Consider the following 17,686-nt stretch of genomic DNA (forward strand, 5'->3'; position numbering starts at 1 on the left):
CACTGTTACTGTTGGAATCTTCCACTAAAATGACTTGGTCTTTATTGTTAGGGTCAAGTACAATGCCCAGCTTGTTCTAGTGTTGCCAGCCAAGGAGATTTTCTCCACTCTCTACCACATACACCTTGCCCACAGAAGATCTTCCCTTAAAGTCTATGTGTGCCTTTATCATACCAACAAGGGGAATGGGGTCTTTGGTGCACCCTTCAGGAGAAATATCTGGTTTACATATTCCTACCCTAGAATTCCCCAGGGATTTATCATAATCCTCCAGATTAAGTAGCGTGAATGGGGAGCAAGAGTCAGCATACATCTCCACTGGCTTATTGTCAAATAGAACCATGCATTTGGGATAGTTAGGTTTAGAATATCCATCCTCACTTTTAACCTGAAATACACATTTCTGGCATTGTTCACCCTCAACATTAACCATTTTTACTAGATTTCTGTCCCCATCTCTACAATCTCTAGCGAAGTGCCCTCTTCTGTTACACCTCCTGCATGTGACGCCACAAGCAGAGCAATGGGGACTGTTGGCCAAATGATTACTGCTGCCGCATCTACAGCATCTCAGACCCTGATTTTCTTTTGTGGATTTGTTGACAGGTACGTCTTTGGTTTTTACTCTGAGTACTTCACTGTGAGTATCTTCTACTTGGACGGAAGCAACTACTTCTTCCGTAACCTTCATTTCTTTCATGCACTTAGCTGTGTGTTCAATGGACTGTGCTAAAGTAATTGCCACTTTCAGTGCGGGTTTTTTTGCAAGTAATTTTTCTTGTACTCTACTACTGTTTGTGCACCTGACTAATTGATCCCTTCTGAGGGAATCATTGAGTTCCCCAAAATCACATAGTTGAGTGAGTCCTCTCAATGCTGCTATGTTATTGTTGATAGACCCATTTTTTCCCTGCACCTGGCTGAAAAACTTGTGATGTTCGAGGACTACATTTACTTTGTCCCCAAAATGTGTTTCTAATTTCATGAGCGTGACGTCATACACATCTGAATCATCATCTTCTTCCATTTCTGGTTCTGGCAATGTTTCGTACACTTTGCGACCATGGACTCCCAAGTTATGCAAAAGGATATGTTGTTTGCGTACTGCCGAAAATGTCTCCCCCACCATAGCAATTAAAAATAGGATTTGTATAACTTAGTCCAATCCTTCCAGTGAATTTCCGGTTCTCCGCTATCATTTAGAAAGGATGGTGGTTGATGGTGGTTGATTAATACCAGGGGTTCCCATACTGGGAGAGTGGTGCTAAAATACCTCTAAAAGTTTGAGGGAGTCCTAGACGTACTAATTTGCCAATGAGTGCGAGTACGCTGAGCTGGTTGGACAACACACTCTTCAGACCAGGGACAAGAGAAAAAGATACAGAACCCAGTACTAGAGATGAGGTGCACTATGAAGATGGTGTCTGTATCACTGTAGGTGGATGACACACTGTGAGGTGAGTGTACTACCGACGACTGATGTGCAGAACATAAGGAACAGCCCAACTGTGAGAATGACACTATGGTGAGCGTATCACCATGAGGAAAGGTAACACGCTAACTGGTGTGCATGTCACCGGCAGGAGTAGCATGCAAGCATAAAGAGAGTGAGTGCCAGGAGCAGATAATCAAACAAAATCTCTTACTTGCGGAGGTGAAGGGGCACTGCCCTGCAAAGCTGCCAATCTGCACAACGGGTGCAGTGCTGACAAAACACCGGTTGAAGGGATTACGCTGATTGAAATTTCCTCACAATGGAACGCTGCGGTCGATTGACGAGGTAGAGGGCGCAGCTGTGAGGAGACAAATGACGACATCGTGGAGCTGGAACGCTGACAGGAAACACCTGAAGCAGGAACCGGCTGAAGGGAGGCTGGAGCACCAATTAGTTAACTCCCCAAACGCTGGTGTGCTGACTGGATTGCTGATGAGGAGCCGGCAAGGGGAGGCTGGGGCACCAGAATCTCGTCACAGGAAGGCTGGAGGCCCAGAGAGGAGGTTCCCGCTTGGCGCAGGGTGAGGAATACTCTACAATACCAGGAAGTCTGGAAGCACCCAGCAAAGGCTTTCACTGGCTCGGACTGGGTATTCCTCACCTCTAACTGACAGGCAGGCTGAAGGCACCGGGGCGGAATTGAGCTGTCAGGCAGACGCTGGAGCGGAGGCTCACGCTGACGAGGCTGAGGAACACTGGAAAGCTGGACCGCGGAGCAGGGGCTCACAATGGCACACATTGAGGAACCCCTGGCTGACTGAGGCGACGGAGCGGAGGCTTGTGTTGAGGAACTTTTGACAGGCTAGTGCCCAAGGTGTGGCTTACGCAGGTGTAAGCTGAGGAAACCCACTGGGGACTCCACAGGAGAAAGTGTCCAATAGCTGTAACTAACAGCACTACCGTTCATACAGCTTCGTTGGTTCATCCAGGGGAGGAAGGTGAGAGTGTCACGCAGCTGACTCGACAGATGAGATCAGGATAAATGACCAGATCAGCACAACCACAGAGAAAAGAGGAGTCACCGGAATACGCAGAATGTTGCTGGAGAGAGTACTGAAAGGGGAGATGACCAGCTGCCCCCAGCGCAGGATCGTCACCAGTGTTAGAAGTAGAAGTATAAAGAAGGTCCACCACCGGTGATTTGAAAGCTTCTTTATTCTGGTCATCCACTCTCCTCACTGAGCATAGATTATCAACATTCTACTATCAACTCATGTGGAACGTTCCAATGTGAGATGGGAGGAGGGGAGTAAGGATAAGGAGAAAAGAAAGGAAATGGGAGGAGGGTACAGCAATTAATACAAGAAGGTTACAACACCCTCCAATATCCATGGGTCAGAAATGAGAGAGAACAGATTGTATTGTGGTGTGTTAGTTTTTATATTGCACTATCCATACCCCTTGTGAGGTCTAAAGCACCATCTTTTTAGCTAGATTGCTTTATTTATTTATGTAGCTCTTCAGACCCATGGGGAAGCTTCAAAATGCTTTGATTTATATCGGATTCCTGGGCACCCACCGGAGTGCATGGTTGAAAGGATGCTGTTTGTATTTTGGTCTTTATAGAATGTGTCGGATGAGATGAGTGAGGTTTGAATGATGTGGTGGAAGCCCTGTGTACCAAATGAACCTGTACATACGCATGGGGTGTTGCGGAGAGAGTGCGAAACAGATACCATTGCACATGCAAGCACCACATTTATAGTAGGCACAATCTGGTGTAAAACATGTCATTTATGTATATCAGTTGGGGCCACTAGGGTGTGCAAATTTCACTCAGGACCATCAACAGAGGTATGTTTTGAGTCCACCCAAAAATGCTAAAAGAAGCACCCAAAGATGATTGGGTAGAGAAGACAAGGGTAGAGGTTAATGCTCAAGGCCATTTCCAGGCCTTGACAGACCCAAATAGCAAAACAAAATAAAACCATACAAAATCCATGTTAACCTTGATGTCTTTCACTTGAATACCTGGCTGACCTCTCTGGGAGATGGGTTTAAATAGCAACTGTAGATGCTGACTTCTGGTGGTAGGGTGTTGGAGGATCCTGGCAAGGGCCTTATCGTTTGACTTCTGTGGCCAATTGTAAGAATTCGTGAAGGGGGCATGGGGTAAGAGGAAAAAGGTGTAAACATGCAGAGAACCCATAGTAGAACACCAACAGTTAGAGTCTCCAACCCTGGAAATTGCAATTCTTATTGCATTTTTGCAACACTTACTACCCCTGACGTGGCATGGAAGTACTTTACAATAGGCAGCATACTGCTTCATAAACTAGAGGTTAGTCATTAGTCCAGTGTTTATTTTGGTTATTCCTTTAAGCCCATCCCAAAACGAGTGTGCTGCTTTGTCACTATGCAAATGTAACACAGGGCATTGCTATGTGCTCAGAAATAATAATAAAGTGTTCATTACAAAGAAAGAACTACCTAGTGGCATACACATGCTCTTTAAATGGCAGAAAACCTCTTTTCAGCTAGTAATTGGACATCAGCAGCACTTACCCATTGGGATGTTTTTCTTGTAATGCAACAATGACAGCACTTCTCAGCAGGGAAGCTGTGCTTGTAATATGTTTAGAGCAACACTAGGCTTGAATGGTTGTGTGTACTTATAATGGCAGAGTGCATTCACTTCTCTGTAATTTTGCTAGTGTGATATTACCGGCACATCAAACCGGGTCAGGCTCGTAGCAATAAGTACCTTTTTAGGGACAATGGCTCTTAGCTATGACAAAACATTAAAACTGTGCTCTATAGGTGTATTCTTTCCCAAATATTGGTTGTACTACTAAATATCGACCCCCAGAGTATCATGGTACAAGAGTAACAAGAACAGAATATTGAAAGGTAAGTTCATATACAGAAGTATATATTTACTCTTCCTAACTCCACATCTACATACCTTGAAGATATATATATCTTTTAGTCACATATATGTGGAGTAAGGTATAGAAAAACTATACTTACATGTCAACATTTTGGATTTCATAATCTGTCCTAATATTCACTGCCATCAATATTCTAGTTTCGATATTCAGGTGCACACTGTGTGTTTTTATGGGAAGAAATATGTGACTTTTTTAAGGGACATGCAAAAGCACGCTCAATCAACTTTTCCCAATCCAACTTTAAATCCTAATAATTTGATGAGCTCTAAAATAAAAAAGGGGTAAAGTTTTCAAATAGACTGACTCACAACATTGTTTATTTTCAAAATTGTTCAACATTTATACAAAGCTTATCAAGTTATTTTCTTTAAATAAAAAGCTGGTCTCAGCTCAGAGCCCTCCCTTCCACACCTCCTCTTACCTCAGGTGATGGATGTCCAGCTTTCACACTCAAAATGTTTTGCTGGAGGATGTCCTACCTGGCATATTATGCATCATGAAATCAACAAATAAGGAAGGTCCAAACGATAAACCTTACCACACATAAATTTAGGAAATGTAATCTGCTTCATAAAGTGTGGAGTTTCCTAATTCTGACCAGCTTCATAAGGTTTAATTTAGCTCTTCACTAATTTTAAATATTTTTAAGAGAGCTTGGAGCCAACCCATCAAGAAAAGTTTGGGAAATTAGTGGTGAAAACTGTGTTTCAAACATTTTAGAGCTGCAACAATGGTGAAAACTCAATAGAAATTAACTGTCATTTTAGAGGCATGGTTGGAAAGGTTCCACAATGAATTTCACTCTAAGGTTGTTATAAGAGATTGCTAGTTCAATTAAATTTGATAAAAAAATACCTGTCAAAACTGCATGGACTTGAAGCAGGCTCCAACATTAGCATATACCCCTCATAGTATCAGGCTGTTTGCGTAAAAGATGTTGCACAAATGGAGACTTTTGTGAGACCTCGACCAGCAAAGCAGATAGGCATGGTAAAGGCTAGGTGATTGTGTGAGCCTGTGGCTTGGCTCAGGGCACTAGTTCCATCTCTAGTTAGAGGAGCCGAAGATGGGCAGACTGCAACACTGCCTCTAAGGCTCTTAGTGGTGGGTTCTCGGTTTTCATTTAGGTTCCTGTTCTGTGGTATTATCTCAGTTTGATGAGGCTTGCGTGGTATCTCCCATTTGGATGCTACAGAGTTGCACACTTCCAGAATTATTGATATTCTCTACTCTTTCACATGCAGTAGACTTCTTGCATGGAGTCCTCAATGTGGCACCCTCTATGTGGCTAACATCGCTTGGGAAAGCATGCACTTTTCTGAGTCATGAGGGAAGATGCCTGGAAGCTTGCCATGCGTACTAGAAATGGAAAATATTTACTTGCACAAGTAGTCTTCAGTTGCAGATAAAAGTCAAGCTTCATGTTAAGAAACAGTTAGGAGACAGCCATATTTACCAGTTCACTAGAAAGCCAAATCACCTCCTTAATAGAACTTACACTTCTCAGCAATTAGGTTGTACTCTTCAGCAACTATACAACCAAATGTTGACATGGCTGAAATACAGAGAAGACTTCAGCACTTCTCACCAACAGCATGAGTAACAAAAAACAAGGGGGGGTGTCACAGTTAAGTAATTTTCTAAAAGCAATCTGGTTCAAGTAACAATGGTTAGACTGTTAATATGGATATTGTTCGTTTGTCGACAAAAATGAATTATTGTCCTTATTAATAAAAAAACCCATCTCGAACTCCACATATACCTCGACATGCAAGTATGTAGTCAGGCAGGACCTGCAACCTAGGCCAGGGATCACCAAATGATAGGTCACAGTTGGAAGAGTGCATAGCTGGCAAGCAAACACACAGGCAGGAAACTCTTGATCAATACCACAGATAGGCATCACAACGGTCAGAGGAGATTGCCCCTAATAAAGCACATATTTCAAGTCAGGGTACGCACACTTCAAAAAGCACCAAAAAGTCAGATGTCACATGAGCTAGGAACACATAGCCAATCAGGACATATCACACATGGTAATCACATGCTACCAACACCGGATATCTGGATACATTCACCACAGGCCACACTACGTCCACGCAAAGTCGAGATCCACCTGTAGTAACGTTTGACCAGTAATTTATGACTCTAAGGCCGTAACCAACATTCTTCACCTTATACGGAATTCCGGATGAGGTTATAGCTGGATGAAAAAATTTATGAAAACCTAACCCAAACCCAATGTAAATTGAGAGAGTCCTCATACTCAAACCTGTAACTGTCCTCTTGGCCGCATTGTTTGTCTTCTGTCATTTCAACCCGAGCAACAAGACCTTTTTGAAAGAAACTACACAATCAATCTTTGGATCTTACAGCAAGATTCACTGTAGGAAATAAAATGCAGAATTGTGCTTTAAAATCACAATGCGCCAGAAACATTGGTCAGAACATGAAATCTCCAATCAACGTGTCTTCATATGTACCTGGCTCTCATTTTGCTAATTCCTCTCAATTCTCTCTTTTACTTTTGCATTCACTCTTCTTTCTTTCTCTCAATCTTCTCACCTTTTCTAGAACCTCTTCTCTCTAGCTTCTCTTTTTTAATCTTCTTTGTATTTCTAAATATTGTTTAATCTTTCTCTAGCTCTCTTCTCCATAAATCATGTATGGCAAATGGAACATTACCTTGGCTGTGCATGACCGTTATTAGCACATGCCATCTTTCTTTGACCACTGTGCTTTACACTGTTTCACAGTCCCAGAACCCTACGATCCTGGGGCCTCCTGGAACTACGATCATGGAACAAAGACCTTAGTGCAATGTTGCCATCGTACCCTTTCAGCTTGTTGTCAATTCTTCTTGCATGTGACATCAGGCTGCATGGATTTAGTGGGTAACTGCTTTAGGGCAGACAACAATCCGCTGACGTCCATCACACCGGGACTTCAATGTGTAAATCACTGGAAATAGAAAATGTTTTAGGCAAAAACACAAGAAATATTTTCTTTTCAAAACCAAAGTTGGCATGAGTCCCGAGTTTGATTTTTGGTTTTTGCTGTATTGCGTAGTCAGCTATATGTAATAATGTTGCACAGCAAAACAAAGGTGAAATCAGACCAGGATAATGGAATCCGTATGATCAACAAATGTTCTGCAACACAGCATTCCTTTCACTTCTTCCTGTAACATAGTAGCCAACTTGTGTGACTGAGCGATCACCCATGAAAGGACAGGCTTTCTATGGCCCCAACACACAAGAAAACATCAAGATTTTGCCTTTCATGTTGACCAATTCTGGCGATGTGGAGTGGTATGGTTACAGGCCCAGGAAACAATCGTAACATCCATGACAATATGAGGGGACAACAAGGGGACTAATCTATTGCCTCTAATTTTGTCAGTGTGACTACAGGGACATGCCCCACCAGCCTCAATACGGTGTGACCATACATTGGAAAGGGTAAGAATGTATACTATTCTTTGAAGAAATGCATCATAAGATGGATGTGACACCATACAAATTAGAGTGAGGACATACAGCACTTCTATTATGTTTTATAATGTATTTATCTAATTATGCTTACAAATTCAGATGAAAAGACCAGAAAACTTGGTGATTGATTCCAATGCATGCAATAGTGAGTAATGGAATGCCTTGTGCACAATTTTGTCTGTGTGTTAAATGTCTCCGGCTTCTACAATACAGAACAGCCAGGATTCATGAATTTTTTCTTTTCTCTATCCCACACATTATGTGTGATGAAAATAGGCACCAATAAGGGCCTCTCAAGCCAAAGAAAAGGCAAGTAGGCCTGCCCTATACACTAATGCAGGACTATGTGTATGTTTGTATATGTCATCACAAAGGATTGTTGACTGAAACAAACAATAGATAGGACTGCATCAAAACTGCAGAAATACACGGGGATTGAAAGTAGTCCCGATGAAACACTGGGACCCATTTTATGTCTATTTAGAAGGGCTGAAACATGTCAACATGCAGTAGGGTAAAGGGGTTTTAGCCCTCCCCAAAGATAATAGCCAAATAATAGCGTTTAATCTTACCAATGACACCCAACAATAAAGGGGAACCGGTGTTGTTAGAAATTGCCCTTTTTGCAGGGTTACCCCAAAGATTTTGTCTTCCTTCTCCTCTTTTTCAGACCTTGTGTTTGTTGGCATTAGGACTTTGAGCACCTTACCACTGTTAACCGGTGCTGAAGTGCATGTGCACTCTTCTCTAAACATGGTAACATTGATTAATTCCCAATTGGCATATTTAATTCACTTATAAATCCCTAGCAAAGCACACTACATGTGCCCAGGGCCTGTAAATTAAATGTTATTAGTGAGACTGAATCACTGGTTGTGCCACTCACTGAAGTAGCCCCTTAACCATGTCTCAGGCCTGCCATTGCAGGGACTGTGTGTGCAGTTTGCTGCCACTTCGATTTGGATTTTAAAACTACTTTCCAAGCCTTAAACATCCCTTTTATTACACCTAAGCCACCCCTAAGGTAGGCCCTAGGTAGTCCTAATGGAAGGGTGCAGTGTAAGTAAAAGTTAAGACGTACTTTTATGTTTTTCATGTCCTGGTACTGACAAACGGCTAAATTAGTTTTTCCCTATTTTGTAGCCTACTTCTCTCATGGGTTACCATTGGGAATTCTTTAATACACTTTTAAGCTGTAATTCCTTATTAGAAAGGAGTAGCTGCATCACGTCTTATATCTTTGGAATAGTAATGATAAATCCTCTTTAGCAGTAAAGTTAAACTTAACATTGCTGTTTTAGAAATGCCACTTTTAGAAAGTGAACATTTTTTTGCTCTTACTGCTCTGTGGGCCTTACAGCCTGTCTCAGATATGGGTTTGGGGTAGGCGACAACTACGCTTTGAGCATTGTCTCTAGACAGCCACAAACAAAGGAAGGGAAGGTGTGACAGAGACGTCATCTGCATTCAGATAACTCTTCTGGGCAGGAAGAGAGAGGGGATCTGACACCTGAATATGAATTGTCCTACTTCCCACACAAAGAGCTGATTACCCCCTACTGATAGTCTGGAGCCAGGGCTGGGAAAAAAGATCTATGTGCACTTCATAGACCCTTCTGTGAAGTCACCCGCAGTTCAACAGCACAACTGGGTATAAGTACTGGGCCTCTGACCCTATCAAATCAGTCACTTCTAGATCTACAACTAAAACTTTGTCAGAAAAACTGCTTAACTGCTTAAAGAACTTCACTATCTCCTGAGGCGGAAGCCGGGAGAGGACGAATCATTTTTTAAAATTGTATTCTGTGTCACCAATAACTAATTGCATTTTATCTGCGCACTCACCCTTCAGGCACCTCCTTTTGGGCTAAAAGTACGCTTAAACAGCGACCCCCTCGCTGCACCGATTCCGCCCAAACACACAGTTCTGCCGCCATTACCGGCGAGGAACAGAGGCCACGCCTACCTGCAGGCCACGCCCACTCACCTTGGTATTTAACGCTGCCGACGGCGCGACCAAGACAGAACTTCACTATCTCCTGAGGCGGAAGCCGGGAGAGGACGAATCATTTTTTAAAATTGTATTCTGTGTCACCAATAACTAATTGCATTTTATCTGCGCACTCACCCTTCAGGCACCTCCTTTTGGGCTAAAAGTACGCTTAAACAGCGACCCCCTCGCTGCACCGATTCCGCCCAAACACACAGTTCTGCCGCCATTACCGGCGAGGAACAGAGGCCACGCCTACCTGCAGGCCACGCCCACCCTCCCCCTCTCCCGCCTTTAAAGATGTGCATTCACCGGACGCGCAGCGGACGGGCGCAGCGGGCGCGCCGTTTGCGCGCCGAAGGCGCGCCTAAGGCTAGCCCGTCTTCGCCCGTCCTCGCCAAGTCCTCGCCTCTCGCCAGACCCCCTGCCCAAAAGTCACACGTTTACGACAGTGATACACTGTGGTCACTCAACCCTGGCCTGAGATGCGACAAGCTAGAGGGCTGCATTGGTCGTACCGCCCTCCACTGTAAAAGCTGTAACCTGGTCTTACCTGCACCACGCCATATCAGCCAGAAAGAGAACAAAAGGAAGGAAACGTCACTTACCATCATGCAGATGAATGTTAGATCCCTGGTCAAACACCATGCGGAGGTAAGAACGCTATTAATAGATGAGAACCCAGACATAATGTTTCTGAGTGAAACCTGGCTTAAAGATGAACTAACCAGTATCCCCAATCTTGCTATACCGGATGGGTTTGCCATGACCTGTATTAACAGAAATTTAAGAGGAGGGGGCATCGCCGCCATCCACAGATCCTCCTTCACCTGCTCCTTTTTAAAGGAAAGCATTGCGGACTGTGAATGCGCGCGCTTCAAAATTTCCACTAATCCAAACTGCACTCTTTCAGGCCTGTTTATCTACAGACCGCCGGGTCCTTCCGCGAAATTCACGGAAGAGCTCATTGAGGTAACACACGCTAGGATTACTGACTCGGCCAACTTCACAATCTTAGGAGATCTCAATCTCCATATAGACAACCAATCAGATGCTAAAATCAGCAATTTGACAGCAGACCTAGCTGCTCTTCAGCTAATTCAGCTGGTCCGAACCCCAACACATGTTGCGGGCCATCTGCTGGACCCAGTGTTTACGAACATTCCGGAGGCCAGAGCGGATGATCCTATACCCATGGCCTGGACGGACCACTCACTAGTAACCTTCTCCATCCCTAATAACCACTATGTCATAAAAAAGCCTCCAACTTCCTGCCTAAAACGACCTTGGCACAAACTCCAACAATGTGACCTTGCAGCGAGTTTGGGGAGACTTAACCTGGAGGATATAGATGATATTGAGAAATCATATATGTCCTTCCAGAACTGGATTACCAAGGGACTGGACGCCATTTTACCAGCGAAGTGGACCAAAGGGCGTAGCACCCCTTCCAATCCCTGGTACAATGAGAACCTCAAAACAATGAGGAAAGTCTGTAAAAAAATGGAGCGACAATGGAGAAAGGAGTATAAGCAGGAGGACAAAGATGCATATCTGACCACTATTAGAACATATCATAAGGCAATACGGGTAGCCCGCGCTGCCTTCTACGCCACTGAGATAAATGCTAGCCCTAACCCCACGAAAACGATCTTCCAAATCGTGCAAAAACTACAAAACGGAAACAAGCCGGCGTCTCACATTACCTCCACGCAACAATGTGAAGACCTAGCTACCTTCTTCACGGAGAAAGTGAAAAAAATTTACAACGCCTTCACCCAGGACAGTCCAGAGGACATCAACCCTCCCACTATCATCCTCGGAGACTCTAGTCTCACACACATACCCGCCATCTCCGGTGAAGAACTCTCTAAACTCTGTAGGAAGGTGAAATCGGGCGCTCCCACAGATCCGATGAGGCCTACTCATTTTCTGGAAGCCTTGGAACTCTTCCTCCCACCCTTGACCTCACTCCTTAATCTTTCTTTTGCCACGGCTACGGTCCCCACCTGTTGGAAACAGGCTTGGGTAACACCGATCATAAAAAACCCCTCCCTAGACCCAGCTAAACCGGAAAACTACCGGCCCGTTTCTCTGCTCCCATGGGTCGCGAAACTGGCGGAAGCCCATGCTAACAAAATTCTAAGTGAGCACATGGCGAAAAACAATATCCTGGACCCCTCCCAGCACGGGTTCAGGCCGGGCCATAGCACGGAATCCGCGCTCCTAACTTCCACAGAAAGTTTACGGGAAATTATGGACTCCGGCAAAAGTGCCGCGCTGATTCTACTCGATCTCAGCGCGGCCTTTGATACGGTCTCCCATGCCACCCTATTGAAACGCCTGGAAAACATAGGTATCATAGACGCGGCACTCCAATGGTTTAGATCATTCCTAACCAATAGATCGTTTAGGGTATCTGCCCCCCCGTTTATCTCCCAACCTCAAAACATAGGACAAGGAGTTCCACAGGGCTCTGCCCTCAGTCCCTCCTTGTTTAACCTATACATGCAACCCCTGGCGGAGGTTGCCAAGAAATGGGGCCTCACAATGGTGTCGTACGCCGACGACACACAGCTGGTCATCAGCATCAACCATGCCCCCTCCCCCGATGCCACTAGATTCAGGGATGGTCTGGCCGCCGTTGCTAAATGGATGACGGCTAATTGCCTTCAACTCAACGGCGGCAAAACAGAGGTGCTGATAATGGGGAAAAATAGTAACAACTGGAATGACCTATGGTGGCCCCAATCACTGGGCCCAGCACCTCCCCCTAAGACTCTAGCGAAAAACCTGGGAGTGTGGCTGGACTCTGCTCTTAGCTTCCAGTCGCACACAAAAAAAGTTGCCGCAACCTGCATTGGCCTACTGAGAAGCCTTACCCCCATCTTAGGCTATTTTGACTCCAAAACTCGACAACTCATCGTACAATCTACCATTCTGTCCAGACTGGACTACGCAAGTGTATTGTTGTTAGGAGCGAATAAAACTGAAGTTAAGAGACTCCAACGGATACAAAATTCGGCGGCAAGGGCCATAGTAGGTCTCCCTAAAAGATGCTCGGCGAGAGCGACCATTCACAGATTACACTGGTTACCCATGGAAGCCCGCATCCAGTTCAAAGCCCTCATATTCGCCTTTAAAATCATGAGGAACGAAGGCCCGGAGCTACTCCGCTCACTGCTGACCCCCTACTCTCCCAAACGGAACCTCAGGTCCATGGGGCAACACCTAGCTACGGTGCCCTACACTAAGTTTTGCCGCATCGGAGGGCGCTCCTTCAAACTACTGGGGGCCAAATTATGGAACTCCCTTCCCCTCAATATTCGATGCATGGACAACATCCTAGCTTTCCGCAGAACTATTAAAACCTATCTCTCCCCCCCCTGTTAGGTCCCTCCCCTCCCCCTGTTTCAGTTGGTGGTGTTATGGTTTCAGCGCCGGGACGCCCCGTTGCGAGGGCAGCTGTTTGCGCTTTACAAAACTGATAACATAACATAACATAACATAAAGGACTCCTTGCTGGAAGGCCTGCTTTTTTCTTGTGTTGCCCTGCTGCCTGCTGCTCTCTGACTCAGCTGAAGGAGAGCTGAACTCTGCCTGTTCAACCAAGTGTGCTCCAATGGCTTGTTGGCTTGCCTCCTGTTGTTGAGACTCAGGGAAATCAAAGTTTCTACCTGGTTCACTGGAAGTGGACCCAGATACTTGCATTAGTGAAATTGACGCATTTCCTGCCTGCTGGAAGCAAAACCTACCGATCGACCCTGTTGCAGGATTAGAATTGGCGCATCATTTTTCTGTGAAGGAAATTATTATAAGAATCTGTGAGGATCAAAAAAAGTCCCACCACCCAGTGTTCCCACACTTCTCCCAATAAAAATGCCACCCCAGATGATCACTAAATAGGACCTCATAACAGCAATGTATTCGCTATGACCATATATCAGATAAAGACAATGCAGAATTTCAATATATTTCATTAAAGCATATTCATACTACACAGATCTTCAATTGCAATATACAATATTCTGTTAGTCGATACGCTATGGAGATGTCTAGAGAGGTCAATAATAATACAAACGCTATCAACCTCAGATGCCCTGATTATGGTTTGTTTCCACAATATCTGGTTCAGGTAGATGAATCCTCAGCATGTTAAACCTGGCAGGGTTATCTAGATATTAACACATTTTTTAAAGCTTGTCAGTTATAGCAGCCCTTTATGACACTCTAGGATTTATTGGGTAATTTCAGAATCACACTTCTGCTAGTTAAGGTATTTAGCCACCTTCTGCAGTAGGCACATAAACTTAAAAAACTATCTGGCTCCTTCAAACAAAGAGGTCTATTACAATGAGTCCGCCTGCCACCCCAGCAGCAAACAGGACTGCCCGCAAGAGGTGCGGCGGTCCCGCCATGGTGATCAGGATGCGACCGCCACCCTGGTGGTCACATCCCACATTATTAACATTGCGGCGGGCGGTGCTGTAAGCAGCATGCCACCGCAATGTCAATAATGCATGTTGTGCATTGGCATGCACAACGTGACAGGCACCACGCAGTGCCTACCACCTTGTCTATGCCAATGTCGGGGGGTACCATAGGTACCCCCCAGGTGCAGTCCCCCACCCCCTCACCCCCCTGGGGCCCGCAACACGCCCCCAAAGCGGAATCTGCATTGCAAATGCCACAAACTAATATAGATGGCACCGCCACCGTATTAAGGGCCCTTACCGCCCGGTTGAGAATCCGACTGGCGGAAAAGCGTTGGATGCTCTTTTTGTCCACTGTAGGGCCCCTCACTATTCTAATATGGCGGGGGAAGATAAGGGGCCATCTGGCGGGCGGATCGCCATCCTAATGGGGGCCAAAATAAGGATTTCTAGAGCAGACACATTATCTCATCAGGCTATATTTCATTTCAGGCTAGTTTAGTTTGGAGCAAATTCAGTCAAATGTATGTTGTACCTAATTTGTGATAACTTTGCCCCAGCACAATAGACTAATAAAAGCACCATGCCATATTGGAATCTGGTGTTTTCTCATTGGACATTGCTTCTGAATGACTGGTAGGTTTTAGGTAGGTAGTGACAATCACTTATGCATCATCAGTAGGAAATGTCATGAAAGTTGCTGGCTTAAAAACAACATGACTCAATGTCTTGTAAATTGTGCAATGAAATTATTGTTTGACATACCATATGAAAGAGATTAGCTCCTCACACAAACATTGTGGCATATTGCAGCAGTCCGTCATATCCCCACTATATTCTACCTAACACACTTATCAAAACTGATTCAATTATTCAACCTCATCTGTTACAACTATGTTACAACTATGTAACTATGTTACAACTATGTAACTATGTAACTTTGTTACAACTATGTAACTATGTTACAACTATGTAACTGTTACAACTATGAAAATTAATCACCAACCCCTCCCAATCTCGTTACTGAGATCTGATTGGCTGCCAACACTTCAAACCAGGAATGACTGGCAGCCATATTGTGACTCGGTTGACTCGAGTCACAAGCAAAAATGTTAATAAAATAGGGGGCAGGGTAGAAACACCCTGACCCCCTAGGCCTGTTCAGGGGACCCTGTCCCAGGGGCAAAAAAAAAGCATTTTTAAAACATTTTTGGTGGCTTCCGTGATGGATCCCGCGTTTCGTTTACTTTAGGCCCCCGAGTGGGCCAAGTCCCAGGGCAATTAAAAATAAAGATGGGCCCATGCATCCCCGTGGCTATATTTTATTACAATGCGTGGAGGGAGCCCCCGCGACCGCCACCTTTCCTGGGCTAATATTGAAATAAGATGCATGGGGGCTCAGCCCCCCCACGCTTCCCCAGGGACCGCCACCTCCCCGGGGCTAGTATACTAAAATGCGGAGGACCACGCACCCCCCCCCCTGCTGCCACAGGAACCACCACCTCCCTGGGGACCGCCACCACACAGCACCGGCTCCAGCAGTGTCCTGGGGTGCTAAGCCTGGCACATTGCAGTTTGCAATAGAAAACAGTGTGCTCTGCTTTAACCAAGTGAGAGCATTTTGCTCTCACTTGGTCAAAGCAGAGCACACTTTGCTTTTTACACCCAGGGAGCTGCATCTTAGCAGCTCCCTGGGTGTAAAAAGCAATGCAGGCTCCCACAGGAGGCAGGTGCCTGCTGAGATCGCAGGGGCCTTCAGGCTCCCTCCCGCGGACCCCAAGGAGATGACCTTGCCCCAGGTAACTGGGGCCGAAAATAGTCCGGGAGGGGGGCTGCTCAGACCCCTCCCCTTTAAGAAAATTAATTTTTTTTTTTAAAAAGGCCTTGCCCTGGGGATGGGGGTCCCTGGGTCCGAACATGACCCAGGAGGGGGACTGTTTGGCCCCCTCCCTCTTAAGAATGTTTTTTTTTAATGTCTGAGACCTGGGGGATGGGGTCCCGAGGCCGAAGTTGGCCTCTGGATGGGGGCCACGCGCACCACTCTTTCCTTACATTAATTGAAAAAAAATGAAAGGCCAGGCCTGGGGGATGGCCCTTTTCCCACCACTCTGCAAATGCACCCCTTTGTGCACTGCTGGTGAGGCGATGAGGTCCCCTTGCCTCCTGAGGGCCTCAGTACTAAAGTAGCCTTCATCCCCCAAGCAAGCAGTGTGCCAGGAAGTGCGTTTGCAGAGTGTTGGAGAAAGGGGGCGTGGCCTCTGACCACCTCTCAGCAATCCAGCTGTGTGGGGCTTACTAGAGGTAACAAGAGGGCTAGTTGGTCCCCAGGGACCCTCAAGAGTCAAGGGGACTTAATCCCCAAAATAGTAGTGTGCTCGGAGGCATGTTTGCAGGGTGGAGGAGAAAGAGGGCAAGCCACTAAAAACCTCTCAGCAAACCCACTGTTTGGGACTTGCTGGAGGTAACAGGAGGGGTATTTGGCCCTCCAGGAAACCTCAATATTCAAGGGCACTTCATTCCCCTACTAGTAGGTATGTTTGCAGAGTGGTGGAGAAAGGGGGCATGGCCTGCTATCAGATCTCAGCAATCCTACAGTATGGTACTTACTGGATGTAATAGGAGGGGTAGTTGGCCCCCAATGACATCCTTGGGGGCCAAATACCCCTCCTATTACCTCCAGTAAGTCCCACATAGCAGGATAGCCAAGAAGTTTGCAGGGGCCGTGCCCCCTTTCTCCATCACTCTGCAAATGTGTCTACTGGTGCAGTACTAGTTAGGGGAAAGAGTCCTCTTGGCTCCAGAGGGACCTTGGGGGCCAAGACGACCTCCTGGTACCTCCTGTATGTCCTATGCAGCAGAATTTCTGAGAGCTGGTCAGAGGCCCAGCCCCCTTTCTCTTCCACTCTGCAAACATGACTGCCAGTTAAAAAACCTTAGAAATTCACTAAGAAAATAAAAGGTTACAGGAACGTTATAGTTAGGAATTAGCATTTAAAAAACCTAAGAAATTCACTGAAAAAAACGAAGGTTATAGTTATAGTTAGGCTGACATTTAATTCGTATGAAACCAAAGAAATTCAGCTGTTATAGTTACCTGAGTTAACTATAACTCACGCCTCCACAATGCACTGCTTATGACCTCACATATTACATTACTCATAACATGGTCAGTGACATCACTGATGACATCTCAAATGACATCACTGTTGACATTAACGATGACACAATCCAAGCTTCTTTTGTACACATTGCTCTATAAACAGGTATGGTATTAGAGCTATTAAAGTAAGTGCAAAAAAGTTCAGAATATTATGAAGCACCATCACTACTATCATAGGTAAAGCAAGCTTGTGTTATGTGCAACATTGACCTTATACTATATA

At 45.3% G+C, this 17,686-nt stretch overlaps 1 protein-coding gene across 6 annotated transcripts in view; it reads left to right on the forward strand.

Annotated features, from left to right (window-relative positions):
- Positions 1-17,686, forward strand: part of LOC146806147 (olfactory receptor 52K1-like) — a 73,806-nt gene that overhangs the window by 42,976 nt on the left and 13,144 nt on the right. Inside the window, exon 4 of one of the 6 annotated variants that reach the window (XM_085620590.1) lies at positions 443-606. The exons of 4 other annotated variants lie outside the window; for them this stretch is intronic. The gene's annotated coding sequence lies outside the window, so the exon portion shown is untranslated. The remainder of the gene's footprint in view (positions 1-442; positions 607-17,686) is intronic. One more of the 6 variants, XM_085620591.1, reaches the window with a different exon arrangement.

This window comes from Triturus cristatus, chromosome 8, assembly GCF_964204655.1.
Source record: "Triturus cristatus chromosome 8, aTriCri1.1, whole genome shotgun sequence".
In the NCBI taxonomy this organism is placed as follows: domain Eukaryota; kingdom Metazoa; phylum Chordata; class Amphibia; order Caudata; family Salamandridae; genus Triturus; species Triturus cristatus.